The 16,893-nt window shown below is 41.0% G+C and overlaps 1 long non-coding RNA gene across 2 annotated transcripts in view; it reads right to left on the minus strand.

The window, feature by feature from the left end:
- Positions 1–10,543: 10,543 nt before the first annotated feature.
- LOC111243397 (uncharacterized) overlaps positions 10,544–16,893 on the minus strand; it is a 29,573-nt gene continuing 23,223 nt past the window's right edge. Inside the window, exons 3-5 of one of the 2 annotated variants that reach the window (XR_002670459.2) lie at positions 11,762–12,836; positions 11,356–11,514; positions 10,544–11,139 (exon numbers count right to left, since the gene is read on the minus strand). This is a non-coding gene — a long non-coding RNA (uncharacterized LOC111243397). Of the gene's footprint in view, positions 11,140–11,351; positions 11,515–11,761; positions 12,837–16,893 lie in introns of both variants that reach the window. The other variant, XR_002670458.2, reaches the window with a different exon arrangement.

The raw sequence follows: 16,893 nt of genomic DNA on the forward strand, positions 1-16,893 counted from the left end.
CTTTATGACATACGATGCGGACCTGATGTGAACAATCCGGGACATGGTAGCCTTACTTGGACCCATTTTCTTGCTATGTGCCTGATAGATACAGAGCGATCGCTGAATGACACTCGAATCTACCTTGTTTTTTTCTGTGGTAGATTTTCTACCGCGCTACAACCTGCTTCTGGCTTATCTACAACCACATACTCATCAGCAATGCCGTGGATCATCGAACTGGGGCAACCTGGAAAGTGTACAAACTCGGGGGTATTCCTCCAAAACAAAGAAACTCAATTGTAATTGATGTCCGCTTAATTTCCGGAAACGATTCACTTTTTTATTTCTTTATTTGCCATGATACGTTTGTAATTTTGTTTTAGAAACGGCGGGATTGTTTTCGTACAAAAAGTAGCGGATAAGCGCACAACTCTTATGACAAAAGGCCAGTTTGGTTTTGTTCAAAACCAGATGAGCCACACTGTACGTGTCTTTCTTATACAAAATATTGCTTTTTAAAAAAGACAATGAGACTTTTGGCGATCGAGTGGATGTTTCTCGTTTTATAACAAAAATTTTGAGAATTATCGATTGATCCACGCATATCGTGATTTATATAATATGTATAATACCTAAAAAAAGAAGAGCAAAACACAAGTGTGGAAATAACATGATCTCAACTTGTCAAGCTGATCTTTGTGCTGCACACCGTAAATCAAATCCGTTTCATTCGAGCAATCAATACAGTGGTATTAAACGCATGAGCTTATTTACCATTTTTATATAGTGCGCAGATTTTTATGCAACACCTATCAGAGTATAAGTATCCAGACGGGTATAAACGTAGAAAAATATTTTTTGCCTAATTAAAGGTAAATTTAATTTAATTTAAATAAAATGCTATTTTTAATATAATAACAGTGTCACGATTGACAATTGAATTCTGATGTTGTTAATATGAACCCTCTATAATAAAAATTTTTAAGCTTTTTTGGCTCTTGGTGCTGTGAAATTATAAGCTGTTGCTAGTACACGTCGCGGCCTCTAGCAAACTAAAATGGAAACTTTATAGGTTAACCCAATCTGCTACGGCATCTTTCCAAATACATAGCGTCCCCTGGTGTGTGCTTCATAAAGCATTAAGAATTAACGAATAATTTGTGCAGCAGACGACAAAATGGTGAAGGGATGATATGCGAAAAGCTGCAATCCAATGCGGGCAAGGGAAAGTGGAGAGGGACGGTGCCTCTAGTCTCTAAAGTGTCCGTCTAGTGGCGCCACCTGTACTGGTGACTTATGGCGAGAAAGCTCTATAAGAGAACAACAGACTTTCGCCAGGCGACTTGAGATATCATAAATTATTGGAGCAGTAGTGCTCATTACTTCTTCTTTGCATGTTTAATTTAACTCTAGTGAACGGAAGCGACATGTTCACCGTACGTATTTCAGTACAGAAATTTTGTTATGGGATGGCAAGACCATCGTTTTTCAGTAAACGGTACCTGAAAATATTTAAATAATTCTGTGTAATATTTTTAAATCACTTACACGTACCGCAGAAAGTTGTTATTCTAGATTTCGTCATATTTGCTAACCATTTACCATTTCAACCTCCATTTGACTGCTTATCTCTTTCCCAAACCTCATCAGCTTCATTTTTTGTTCATAGCCTCAAGCTAGACCAGCGAACTAGGAAAAAGCATTCAATATAGATAAATACGTTTAACGAACCTATTACCACTTCCTTATTAAGGTATTATTTATCTGCGACTAGTGTTCTATTCCTCTGCAAGCGCTTAATTAATATTAATAACACTTATGTCACCAAAACAAGATTACCCCGATTGTAGTACGTAAAACTCTAACTCACTCTAGATCATTCCGAACAAGCGTATTAGATAGAAGCGTGTGGAGGTGCAGTTTTTCTTTATTCCAGCTTAAACTTATCAACCTTTTCATGTATTGAAAATCTTCTCCACTGTTCCGTTATAGGAAAGTCTGTATCTGTATAGCCCATTAGAGATACAGAACGTGTCTTCTTATAAAATCATTTTTTGCTTAACCGCCGTTTCGATCAAGTGTGCATTTAAACCTATTATTTTGAAGTTTAGTAAGTCATGGGATGTCTACTGTTACGGTGGCTTTATAGATTTGAGCATTACTGCTATTTTCAATGATTTTCCCAGGCTAAACATAAACATGAATAATCCCACGGCAGCGTATGCTTTTGATTACAGTGTGAGGAGAAGCATAGCTGTTGGAGAAACTGATTTATAAGCATAGCCCGAAAACCAAGATCGACTGGGTTTTAGCCGAAGTACTGTGTTTTATACTAGACAACCAACTGTTTCTACTGAAATCTCTATAAAATTGTGCCGTTAGTCACTTGATTCATTGGCACTTTTATCAATAGAAATTACAGAATAAGTTTAAAATAGGTGCGGCTTTTTCTTGACTAAACCATACGTATTGATATTAGAACGGCTGTTAGTGACGTATAAATTAAAAGTGGAAGTGTCAATGAAGGACATAAACAAATAGCCGCACCTTCATGTAATTTAGTTTTACGCTATACAGCGTAACTAACATGTTTCTACAATGATAACTATAGTCCCAGTTGTATAAAAATTTATCTTTATAGTGCTTGTGTACATATATATGATTGTGGAGGCATAAGCACGATTCGATTGTCGCATGCAGCCCCGAGTGGCTAAAGAGCCATACGAAAAAGCGTACGCGAGTAAAGTATTTAAAGAGCACCGGGATAGGCTAGCCTGGGATGTTGGCGTTCCGTTTGGCGATATAGAGTGAACGACAACAGATGGCAATGAAAGTTCGTATGGTGTCATCAAACTAAAAATCTTTTTCGTCCTTTTCTTCTTCTTTTTCCTTTTCTATTTGCCTGGTGGAGCTCTGACCAGAACAACAACAGCAAACAGATAACTGAACGCCCTAGTAGTACTTGTAGGAGCAGCTATGACGACGCAGTAGCTGCTTCGTAGTTTAAGCAGTTGGCAGTAATACCATCGTTCTTTTCTGCGGCAGTCTGAGAGTGCTAATGGCTGTAAGAGCAGCAGCATATCGGCGAGCGCAATAAGTTGTGGAAGCAGAAAATCATTTTAGGTATTTTTATGCTGTACTAGCTAAGGTGATAGTAGTTAACTAAACAAATCTCCAACGTAGTGATAGTAACCTAGCTTTTACACATTTCGCTTCCAGTCCTTAGCTTGCTACCCTCTCACCGTCCCGTGGTTGTCTGCCCAGTGGGCTCAGTTATTTCTCGTCTGCCATTTCTGAGATCTTCTACCCTTATGCCCATCTACACCTATACTTAGCTAAATCTATTCACGGCACTGTATCAGTCTGTAAACCGTGGCAGGAGGCAAAAGCGCAAATTAGTTTCAGAACGGAGTTCGGACGGTAAGAGAACGGTTATCTAGCGAAGTGCAGCTATTTGAGTCTATTATGTGACGCATGACCTTCCACTGAATTTTACCTGTGGATATATCAGTGATAACGGTTTACGTTTGGAACACACCGTCGGTGGTCTAATACTTGTGTAAGATCCAATCAGATGTGACTATGAGCCGCCTGAGAAACAGCGATCGTATTGACGGCATACGAATGTGGAATAAATGCTATTTACTTATCTTGTATTGCGTAATTTGCTTTCCTTTTATCATGCGTTTCAATATGTCGGCTTATGTAGGGTCATCTTTTGTCTTCAACAGAGGACCATCGATCTTCTAATGCTGATCTTACCTCGTCCTGGAAATAACACAAATTAAATTTTTGGTTATCAGCTGTCAGTATATGTATATATATATTAAAATGCAATTCACTGCATCTGCTAGCACTGCGGTCACCAGCATATTTAGAAATCTCGACCCTGCATATTAACATAACCTCAGTAGCTCACCGATGCTTAATAATTATTTCGAAATTATTCGCCTGCGATTTGTAACGTAACCGGTTCTCTCGGCGTCTCGCCTAAATTGATTAATTAACGATTACCGATCGTAGATTGAACATGCTATGGATGTCAAAACTGCTAAAAATCCGTGCCCTTGTACGCATTTGTACGGAATTTTATTTTCGAATTGATTTTAGTAACTAGGAGGTAATGCATGCAACATTTAATCCTATTCCATATGTTCATACAGACACAGTCTTACTAGCAGCTAACCAGAGGCTGCATGAAGTGCGCTGTACTTGAAAATATGTAGCCATTTACTGGCTCAGTGACCATCCGTGAAAGTTTACATGTTCGAAGGTGTGTCGGTTCTCGCAGGATTCGTATTGCATTCGTTTCTTTATACACTTTCTCATTGTCGTTAGCAAAGAGGATAAAGCGTATACACATATATATTACGTCGTCAGACTTTTTTTTTTATAATCAAATGACCTCCGGGAAACAATTTCGTACCGTAACGGCGACGTTTTTCAGCGATTCTGTCTGTCTGGAATTTCCATAGCTGTCCGACATTCCAATAACTATTCGTAGCAGCATCCCAGCTTCGGCTGCGACTCGTGGTTTATAGTGTGAAAGACGTGGTTGGAACGAAAGTTGTCGGTTTTGCAATGGAAACTGAGGGAAAGCCATAGTAAGGTAGCAACTAGGGAAAACGGGGCCTCGTAACTCGTTCCGCGGGAGGGAAGGCAGTCTAAGTAATGTAGCATAATTATCGCGACTAATGCAGATGCCAGCTGACCGGGACTCTGTGACGTGTGTCGTTTGCGTGCATAATATTTGACTGCCGACCAGCACTGCTACAACCACGGTTACACCATTTTTGTTTGAGGCCTATTCGCTGCCTGATGTATGTAGGTGGGTAGTGTACGTATTCCCCGGCTGGGTCAATCGCCACGCCCGTATGCGTGAGCTCGTGGCCACACAACTGTGATCTGTTATGGAATAGTATGGGTTGCTTTCATTTAACTACACACACGCGCATATAGAGCCACTCGTCTCTCTGTCGTCATATGGTCGTATGCTGACCATTAATTTCGGTGTTTTAGCTGCTCGACCAGCATTAGCTACTAGTTGATGTCTTGCCTATTACTCCACAAATGCGAAAGCGCGACCCAACCATGGCTGCAGAAGGATACTCGCTCAGTATCTCATGGTCTGTTTCTTCTTATCCCGTTGTTGTACTAGCGTTTCGAGTTAAGCATACAACAATGCACTATCTTATCCATTAGCTTAGGGCTGTGAGCACATTGCTCGTATCAGTAAACCCTTACCAACCTGCTCATGTACTTGGATAGTACGCCAAAACTCAATTAGAAAACAAGATTGACTCGGGAAAGGGACAAAATTGACGGAAACGCAGTATGGCTGACCTGAGCCCTGGTACATTGGATGCTTACTCAGTTCTTTCTCACAACGAAGGCAGTAGGTCACTACTCTAAATAAATTAATAAAAATCTATGTGACGATCCTTTTGTGGAATTAGAAGATTAGCTTCGTGATGAGTAAACCGAAGAGTCTACAATGTAGTCTGCAATGAACAATTCTTAACAAACCAAATTTTTTCATCATACAGTTAGTTTAGACATTACATTTATCAGACTTTATTTCGGATATCTTGATAACGAAAAAAAAAAAACGGTAATAGATTCTACCTATGATGTGAAGGATCCTACATACCTATTTAAGACCGAGTAATTGTCCCTTTAAGTCTACTGATTTTTATTATTCCGTATATTCTACCTTAAACTTAATATAGTCGTGTAGAGGGATGCGCCGTATAACGCAAACATGCACACATTTCGTGTAAGGTAAATAAGTTTTAAAATAAGCGCCAAACTTAACTCGACGTGGTTGTCTGATTTTAATTTCTCAGTTTTGGCTGCCAGTTAACATTGGCCATTTCAGAAAACTGCTAGGCTAGACTGTAATCAATTGATGCTAATTACCATTACATGATCTGCCGCAAATTAGAGTAAAGCAATTATAGTGCCAGTTTACTATGCTCATGATAGTGGTGTGCATTATAGAATTTACAGCATGCAATATATATATGCCATGTTCTGTATAATATATGATACTTGTAATAGACAAAACATGTGTCTGGATTCGATTCATATCCCTCTTGACCAGGTCCCTGTTCTGTTTACGTTATGTCCCAGGGGGGCTATTATGAATACAGAGCGCGCTCTCTACCGGTGTGCTGTGCTAGACGCCGTTGGGTTCCTATGCTAAATGAGCTTAAACAAAACGCCTACCGCCGCTACGCTATCAGCAGCAAGTAGTACTATGACAGCCGACTTACTATTGTGCTATAGCTTTAGCCGTTATTGCCAGCTGAGCAGGCCACTCCAAGAAAAAGAGTTGACTTTTCTGCCGTGAAAACACCTCTTAGCTAGATGCGCCTCGGAACGGAAAAGGCAATGGCGTCTCTGCTAAGCTCGATATCACACACAACTTAGATGTCACCACCCCACGACTGACAAGATGAGGAAACACTGAGAGACTGGCGTCCATCAAGCACCTGACACCTATTCGACGACCTCAAACATGATTCAGTAATGATTCCAGTCGCCGCTGTCGTGTCAGTATAAAATGAATTCAGTTTGCATTGAGAACTCTGACGAAGTTGTCTTGGAGAGGCATATATGATATGATATGTAAAAGACTGATTACTCGACGTAGCGTGAGGCAGCTCGTGATTCTCGTAAAAATTCCCTTTCGTCACTGCAAGTTCGGTGCATGCAGACAGTCTCTCAAACAATAATACATCAGCGATAAAGTAATTAAAATAAGCTTACATCTTACGTTAAGTTCCAATTAACAATTAAATAGTGTTCTTTTTAAGGCTCTTTCAACCTGTCCAACAGAAACCTCTAAAAACCTATATTTTGAAAGTTCCACATATGTAACGCACTTCATGAACTTAAGCAAACAGATGATTATGTTAATGCGGACCATGACCAGAGCCAGTACTCGGTTTCTCTCTGCCAGGTCTTCTTTTCTCTCGGGTTTTACCACACACTCTCAGTTTTCATCAGAAATACAGAAATTTCTGTATTTCTGATGTACTGATTTATCTGTATATAATCTTCCGTTGGACAAGTTGCTTCCGTTACGTTGAATGCTTGTAAGCATTCGTCGCGATGACAACGAATGGATCTATCCTATATGTATTTATTTTCTCGGATATTGGCATCTGTCTCGAACTCGATATCTTTTTCGCCTGCTGATATTTTGCAGCTCATCAAATTAAGTAGCGGTTACATTGTAGCAACACGCGCAGTCCAGCGAACTGGCGATGGCCTTTCTAGTCATCACTACCTGTATGCGTTGTCCAATAAAACGTAAGCTTTCGTTCAGTTGCTGTTTTCGTTGTTGGAGTTGACTAACCAGCTGAATGAGGCTGGTGTAGGGTCAGTGACAGCGACCGCAGGAATATAATGAGCCTAGCAACCCAACAGCGCACGGCCTTATCTCTTCGGCCGTCAAAACTCGTCACCTTTTGTCCCTTCTTCCTAGCTGTAGTAGTGTGAGGGAAACATGCAACTGCCGGATAGCCAGTTGTGATAAGTTGCATTCTGTAGCCAAAAAACAATAGACAAATATAATGATCAGCTTGATCCAGATCAATACAGTCATCAGACCGAACGGCCACTTGATCGGTCGTTGTCTTCGAATCTGAACCTTCTAACTGGTATCACTGTTTTCTTTGTCTCTTCTCCTTCGTGCGTTCTATTTAAAACTCTACATACAGTTTCCAGTTTTAATGTGTGCTACTCACCTTCCTTCATTCCATATTTCCTTATTCTGATATTGTAAAGGTTGTTCTGCCATCTCCGATGGTCTTGTTTTACCGCTTTCTCAAGCTACTTTCTAGGTTTTTTTGTTTTCTTCCAACCCATGCTCTCCTTCGCTCCTCCCATGCTTTCGTGCCTTGTATGTGGCCTTCTTTCGTATCTGCGTCAATTCTTACACGCTTATATCTTTTTATGTTTGCTTGTCTAGTGCTCTTGCCGAAGGACAGAAAGTGTTTTTACCGAAAACATAAAAACCTTCGTTTTCCTTCTCGTCGCCAAGGTCGTTCGGTATTGGTCTTAGTACAAGCCGTTTGCCTAGTTTTTTAACCATGATATAGTGGAATTCAGTTCCGGACTTCACCTGAGGAAATCTTCTAGTTCATATAACTCTATTATGGTTTTATGTGTGTGCCCCTTCTGTCCTATTGGTATAGGATGTCAAGGCAGGATCAAATGTAATCAATACGGGTTCTAGTTTGTAACAGTCTACAATCTAATACACCATTACGTACCATTTACATTAATATGCGGCCTTAGAATAGAATTGTTTCACAATAACTATGTTAGTGACCAAGGCTTCTGTCTATTCTTCGATTGTATAGGTTCTTCACTAATAATAAACACAATGTGATCACAGCAGACTGTTTTCTTACCCTGCCATATATATATATACGAAGGATATGATATATATGAATCGGGATATGCTAGCCTCTTCAGTTCTATACCTAGTTGGAGACGTGTTTAACATTACAGTGCCCAATATTATATAAGCGTGCTTCACACTGCTTGCCACAGAAGGTTGTCCTTGTTAAATTGACTAATTTTTTAGCCTAATAATCAGATGTCGAAAGAAATGTAGCTTCTAAATAAGACGACCCAATGCAAGCGCTTGCTCCGTCATAACTACAATTCATTAAACGTGAGCTTTACCTTATAAGAAGACGTTGCAGTTGTCGTGGCAGTATCGCTATTCATCAGCGTTGGTGTATTGTTGTAGTAGTCAAGGGCTTCACAGACCTTTTCGCTTAATAGCCTATGCACGACGACATTTGAAGGAGTGAAATTCCAACGACAAGGAACGGAAGCCTGTGCAGAACAACTTCAAGCAAAAGAAACGCTTACGCCACATGAAAGCTGAATGGGTTATGACTGGCCTTCGTCGTCTAAAACGACGGACGCCGTGTTTGGAATTGCAAATGTCACGCCAACTCATCCTGCACCTAGCCGGCCTACTGAAACGCGCTGACCTGCCAGAGACCCATAGGATCGGATCGACGTGGTACTCGGGTATGTGCCCTGCTTGTCTATGATCTATCCTGTCTAGGAGGCTACCGGCGCAAAACTGTCAAAGAATAAACTTAAGCAAGCTCACCCGTTATCGTTAGCTGTACAGGGACGGAAACTATCCTGCGACCGTAGCTCCCCTAAGCGGTTCCCTCGATGGCGGATAACGTAAAGTCACCTAAACGACTGCCCACAGAGCGCTTCCATAACCCTAGTCCTGAAAATTATGTCCGCGAAAACCTTTTCTGTAACGTCGTTCGTGTTGTTGCTGTCGTTGTTGTTGCCCTGCTCTTCATTTTTCTGCCTGTCATGTCTAATAAACACACAAAGAAAGTATGCACGTACAATTACATTCGGTGTAAACACACAGAATTTTTTTTCTTACTGAACGGTGCGCATGCCACACAATAGTGCGAGGTTAGCGTTATTGGCTTGGCGTACACAGCATCTAATTCGCTTACATAATGGCCTCCGAACAGTGGGAAATACTCTCTTTAGAAATGCGACTAGCAGTCTGTATAAGTGAATCAAGCGAATAAATAAAAGGCAAACAGAACGATGAGCACACTATGTTTAGGGAAAGCAGACGATATAGGCGCCCACATAAGCGGCACGTCATAGCCCGAACGAAGTAGGAATCGGAGCGTTCTGAAAGGTGTCGTGACGTGACGTCAAGCTATGTTCTTTAAGGCTGTTCATGACGACGATGACAACACGTATGAATTGAATCAAGACTCAACCTCAACCTCAAGTTGCAGATGATTGGAGAGCTTCTAGGAAAGACTGGTTAATGGAAAGTTATGTAGACATCGTTACTATTGTTGGAACATAAATGCTAAGTTTTTACAGATGTCAAGTTACAGATAGTAAAGCCGTTTGTTGCAAAAAAATTTTTGTACTTTCAGTATCTGTAGAAGCTTCGCTATATATGCTGCACAGCTAACATGAGACAACTCAAATAATATTATAGGTCAATACGACTAGAACAATATTAACAACAACAATATTGGCTGTCAAAGTTTTATATTTGCACTTGCGTATATACACATGTAAAGAAATTGCACGTAGAGGTGCGGGCACGACCTCTGGATGTCTATATAAACCAAATCACGTGGCTCTTTCATTCTTTCTAGGACGTTTCCGATGGTGAATTAGAGAACCTCTAATTCAGAGGTAGGTAAACCCTAAGCGCCGCTGACTAGTCGGCATACCGGTGATCAAAAGATAAAGCATAACCGTTAAATCAATAGTTAATGGAGGTGATCAATCGCTTCTAGACCTCATGCCTTTTTCCATCCAGCGAACATACGTCCTTCTACTCCTGCTTATTCCATCTGTAGAAGGCCTTTCGTATCAACGTCCTCTCTTACCCGTGTACATACTTCTCTCTGTACACATTTCAAATCCGCCAACAAGGAATCCACATCTTTCCACCGACGATTCTTACTTTTGTGCTTATATGTGACCCTTGCTTTTCTTTTAACTTTTTCATGTAACAAAATGTCAATGCAATTGAAACGTGCATAGCTTTTATTGACTGAACGTTTTAACAGACCTCTACTGCACCATTTAATCCGTTCTCTGTTTTTGCTCTCGTTCTTGTGTATACCCTTTTATAATAAAGTACATCAGAAGATACTTTTCAGCAGCAGAGCATCTCTTCACGTCTCCCTAACTGACATAGGCAAACACGTATAGTATACGAATTACAGCAGTTTTCTCCCACATTTGCTGAAGTCTGTGTATTGTTTGATGTGTAATCGAAACGTGTCTGAGACAGCACACTGTCTAGAACATACATGAACTAGTACAAACGCTATAGCTTTTGCCGCTTTGGTGGCAACATCTTCTCATACTGCACTCAGCAACTGTTGATACATATTCACTGGACAGATTGTACTCCTGTATTTCTATAGCTCTTTTTTTTTTGGTGTCCTTGTTGGTTCGTCCTTTTTGCACTGTTTCGCCAGGCGCACCCGTTAAACTTATTAAACGAAACCATGGTTTTCTGCTTCTGGCACAGCCGTTTCTGTACCAACTACTGCAGACGCCGCCGGCAAGTAATACTATGCTTTTACTGATGTGACTTCTGTTGCAGTTGCCCTAAAAGGAAATGAGATAGAAAACGAAAGGAAGGTACAGACGCAGTTTAGAACTGGCCCTGCTGACGGATTTCCGAAACGGATGATTTGTGACATTTTATATGGGATAGCTTAGATCCTGTATAGAATAGCTTCCACCGTTTATGCATCAATTGTCGCCAGTTTAAAGCTGGATGGCGTTACTGACCCAACTGATATTAAATAATAACTTACTAACTTATTGTCTCCGGTGTTTAGTTTTATCATTACGCTGATCGGCATTACCACAAGGCCCCTGCCGTCTATTTGGCCTCCCCTTTCGTCTGGACCGCTTAACCTACCCAATCGCAAACATGCCAGGGTCTTTTTACACCTGTGGCAGATGACGCCTTTGCTTCTAGAAAATACAAAAAGTAAAAAATTGAGACACTAGGTTTCTTTACGTTAATATTTGCATAAATAATTTTGTTGTCTACATATAGTTTTGACTCGTCATTCACGAGTGAAGTATGTTAAAGGTGATATTTTTATGCAAATTTGTTGAGGTCTTATATGGCGCCAAGTCGGCACACTTTCTTGATTTTCTTTTAATTTCAAATATAAACCAATAACAGCTAAGACAGCTGTGAGTATCCGCCACTTACCTATCCTTAATATATGCTCATGTATCTTCTTTGTTTAACACCGACGGTTTTCCCCTAAAATATTCGCTGGCATGTATGTCATGCAGTCTGCAACTGTTTGTGCCTCTAACGTACGTCAAGTTAGTACATTGTTACGCGAAAATTATCCCGAACAGAAAGTCACACAAACGTTTCTAGTTAGGGAAAGTTGAGGAACTTAAGCTGTTAAATGTCATTACAAGAAAATGTTCGCTTGTTGCCCATATATACACTGTTTTACAAACTCTCTTTTCGTTTGTAGGTTTATTCCTTTCTCTCCTTATATAAGATCTGTAATCTAGTCTTCATAGTGGTCTCAGTAGCTAGTCATTGTACGAACGCGTGTACGCGTTATGAAGCTTGTGGGTTTGACTCTTCCTCCTTTTCCTAGGGCCAACTGGCACGTACAGCTTTCGGCCAGCCATTAAATATGCAAATTATGGTCATCACTAGCAGCAGCTGACGCAGCGGCGGCGCCTGCAGAACCCAGCAGGGTCTGGGCGGTGGGTGTTGAAGGGGCTTACGAAGGGTCTAAAGGGGCAGACGTTTCTCGGCGTGGGATCCGGAGGGAGACTTCGTGAGAAAGGGCCCTTATGGAACAGCTGGCTTCTCGCGGAACCCTGGAGACCTGAACTGGCCTGCTTGCGAAGTTCCAGCCCAAAGTAACAACCTAGGGCCGCTTTGCTACACCCGCCCAACCGCGCTCGCACTTATCTCTTCCTGCATTATTCATCAAGTCGTATCTTTCCGCAGTCGGCTAACAGGAATAGAGTAAAGAATTAGTATAAAGACGACCCATGCTTACACTAGTAGCTTGCTTATGAGCCTCCCGCCTCCCCCTGCTGTCGAAGAGCTCGCAACTTCCGTGGGCCATCCAGAATTGCTAGTCACCAACTGCGTTCTCTCCCGCTATTGACCGTTGGTGAAGTTCGTCCAACTTCCAATCCGTTGCTACAAATCCGCGCCAAATTGAGCGAAACTGAGGATGAGTAGCAGCGTAATCTTTTTTGCATGATTTTGTAGCGATCAGATCCAACTGGTAAATTGCAATGGAGCGCTGAAAAGATAGACACGGTAAGTGGCAAATTATCGCTTGTCATTCGAAAGGTTAAACCCGAAAGGCGATCATTTCGTAACTGTAGGATTTACAGCATATGTTGTAAATAGAAAGCTCCCACAGTTAATACAGCTTACGCACACGCTTAACACGGAGTTATGTTTTAATCTGTTAAATAGAACATTTTTTGCGGTTCTAATGTCGCGGCAGGGTCTATTTAGATGCGGCAGGGTTATAATATAGTACAATTAAAATATCATATAGTACTAATTTCTTTGTTCTACAGTATAACCTGTTTATCCTTTACTATTACTGGGATTATTTTTTCCTGTCATAAGCTTAGTTCTAATAATTTCATTCTTATAGATACGTTACACTATATCTGTGCATTGTTCTAAATAGGAAAAATACAACGACGGCATTGGATCAATTTGTACAGGGTACACAGAATATATATGATAAAATAATAGGCTAAGTAACCTATCACAACGTTGTATAGCTACCTAACGTAACGTAACGTAAGATATCGTGGCAAACTCAAATGTATTGCGTCCGAATGTTCGATGCAAAATTGGCTCCATAACTATTTTTTGTCTTCATAACTACCAGAATTACTTACTGTTTTGTATTTAATTAACTAAAATACCGCTATCTACGTACAATCATTTAGTATTAAAATACTCCAAAGCCTTCAACTAAGCGCTATCCAAAAATGTCAAGCTTTGAACTCGCGGTAACGGCACTTTGTTCGGCGTTCACAGATTGTTAGTACTTGAACAAAGATAAGGAATAAGCATAAATTAAACAAAATTATCTCGAAATCGAAACCCAATGCCTAGATAGAAGCGAAATATCATTTAAATAAGATCAGTCGATAACCTCCATAGGATCCTTGTTTCGGTAACAGGACTAGTGAATGGTCACGAAAAGTAGGCCAATGGCAAGTTGGCAAAGATCTGTGTATAAGATTCGATTATAACAGTACATCATTGTTTCGTGCAGAGTGTGCACATTTAAATAGAATGGTACGCATTGTCGCAGTGATCTAGAAAAGCTGACCCCTTGCTACATCTCTAAAGAGAACAGCATTAGTCGGTAAAGCAACTGCGTCCATTACGTCTCGTTTACCCCACTAAAGTCGAATTCCAACCATCGGCTGCATCTACTTAAGCCTCGATGTTTCGAACCTTACGTCCGGCCTCTAAGGATCTCCATAAGCCTAGAGGTTTCGAACAATGGTAACCTTCTGACTAGGCATATAACGTCAAGCGGGATAAATATAGGCTATCCGACACTAATTCTATATCGATATAGCAGGAACGGGATATAGTAGCTTCTTTTTGCATCTTTTAGGCATGATCCCTAAACCAATTTGAACCTTTAAGGCATTTTGTTTTGGAGCATTTAGGTCCTGGTTGTGGCGCCGCATATTTATATACTTTTAGTCTGAATAGCATTACACTTTCTCCTAAGTTCTAAATTTACGTGGGTGTCACCAAAGGGTAGGCACATAGAAGGAATTGTGTAGCAACTATTTTTTTTTTTATTCGTTTATTTGATCTCAAGCACCATAGTGACGAGTAGCTATCTACGGTACTAAACCGATAGGTGACACGTGGAAACAATAGTTTAAGCTGTTTGCTGCGTCGCGTACAGGTTGTCGGAATATGCGTCCAGTTTAGCCATACATTCGAAGCAATTCTCGATCGAAGCAACACAAGAGCGCACTCTACTCATTGGTTCACAGAGATTCATATTCGCAGAGATTCATATATATCCTTCTGTCGTTATATATTTATACTGTCGCTTTTGGATTGCCAAAGAACGTCGAACTGTCGTAAACTGTTGACCGGGAAATTTGAGCAAACAAGAGCATCTACTATTTCCTTAGTAGATCTACTGACACCGTTACATTCTGCAAGCTACCTTTGTAGCCGCTATTGTGCTTTTTTATAAACCAGTATCCGCTTGTTGGTCCTATCTGCTCGACTGTTCACCCTTTTTGCAATCTCTTTCGACGAAAGTGTCAGCTGTACACCACAAAGTGGCTCGAATGAGAGTCACAGTCGTAGAGTAACAGGAGCACTAAAACGAACTTTTCTCGAAAGCCGTCGGTGGGTCGGTCAGAGGCAAGGGGTAACGAGGGCTACCGGCAGCTTTTCGATTGTCATCATCACTGGCCATCCCGTCTTTTCGCCCTTCGTCAGTAGACTTTCACCCTCGAGTCTATTCTGAGTTCTTTTATGGCGCTGATGAATCTCGCAAATCCATTCCGTTGCCGTCATCTGCAACCCTCACGGTGAAAGGGGCAGCAACAACTTCAACGTCGACTTTGGTTAGCTGCTTGATGGACTTCCACCCTTTGCGGGCGCCGTCGTTGTTATGGACAGGGGTTTCTTTTGCTGCAGCTGTTCGTGTTATCGCTATTGCCGAGGCTCCTGTTGCTACTGCTACTAGCATGAGTCTCTTATTTCGTCATTGTTACGAACGATCACCGTACGGGTTGATAAGATAAAGGAGGGACAAAAAAAGGGGAGAAAGGGTTGTTGGTAGGGGGTACGAGAAGAGTTAGAAGCGTAACAAGACTAGCTTACTTACTAAGCGTAAAGCCATCATCAGTATATCTAGCCCTAGGGCTGTTGGCGAGCAGTATTTCTATTGACGGTTAAAGAAACAGCACCTTTAGGAGAACTGCTTATTAACCCGTATTTCGTCTCTGGTATTCTTGTCACGTATTATTGGATTTATACAAAGTAAAATAAGGCAGAAAGAGGTCATCGTTTAAAAAAGCAACTGGCTTATAGGGCTGTATGAATTTAGATAGCAATGAACATAAAGTTCGGTTTTTGTTACGATACGAAGATGATGCACGATGTGGGTTTATCTTGAAAAGAAAATATTGAAATAGCCAAACGAGAATACGATAAACCATAATCTAATCGAAATTAGTATTCTGGTGCAAGGATGGAAGCAGATATAAATCCAACTTTAGAAACCTATGTTTTTCTATCAACAGGAGCATTCTGGGTATACGCAACAAAATGCTACCTGCTTTGGCTCATGAACCTTTGGCTTTCCTAACAGGTGCTCAGCCTATGCACACTATTTGTCTACCGAATTAGTACTGTTTGTGGTTGATCTGTATATCAAAGAGAGTTTAGTCGAATTTAGTACTTAGCTGTATTTTAAGAAAAAAATGAAAACTGACGGAAAACCGCTAGTAGATAGCCCACGGCGGCGCTGAAACGCCACGCCGCCGCTTTTTGGGCGCGACTAGTTTCTCAGTGGCGACCCAGATTTCTGTTGGGTTAAACCGCCCACCACAGTCACTAGCAATCATGTAGTGGTAATTTAAGCGGGAGGTTTAACGAGGCAGAGCGTATGCCTGCATACTCGAGCCGATCATGCATATGCTAACATTATGTCTCGCGGTGACTAGTTCCACTTTCTTACGAGTTGTTCCTTAGTAGAAACGAAGCAGTCCTGCCAAATCCAAAATGGCTCCATGCGAAGGCTGTCGGCCACAGCCTATAATGGTGAGTTTCTTGTTTCTGCGGAACCAAAGGATCGTTCCGTGGACGTGGATAGTGTTTGTTGTTCTATTCAGGTCACAAGCGAGATATTAGATACTGTCGTATTGCGTCAACGACCATACGAAAAGGAAACCTGGACATGATGGAACCATTTCGTAGTTTCTGGTCGTCAAGCGCCGCTATTACGGCACGTTGTTATCTTACATAAAGTGATATTCTCATGATATAATAATGTTAGCGATCTTGACCGTGAGTTGCGTTAAACTCTGGCTGATTAAGTTATAGCAAAGAAGAGGTGAACGCACGTAGCAGATCAGTATGTTCGGTAATCTATTCGTTGTTTCTAGGTATACTTTGTCTACTAATTGAGAGATCATGTGTTGAGGTAATTAAAAATGAGATTACTTCGTACATGATATGGCTACTTTAAAAAATGCATCAAACTTTTATCGAAAGACCTTGCTTCGCTTAGAAGATTTGTCAATAAATTTTTGACAAGGATGGAGTCTTTGGTGTCACCTTTT

The sequence above is a fragment of the Varroa destructor genome, unplaced genomic scaffold (genome assembly GCF_002443255.2).
Source record: "Varroa destructor unplaced genomic scaffold, Vdes_3.0 BEIS01000001.1, whole genome shotgun sequence".
NCBI classification, from domain to species: domain Eukaryota; kingdom Metazoa; phylum Arthropoda; class Arachnida; order Mesostigmata; family Varroidae; genus Varroa; species Varroa destructor.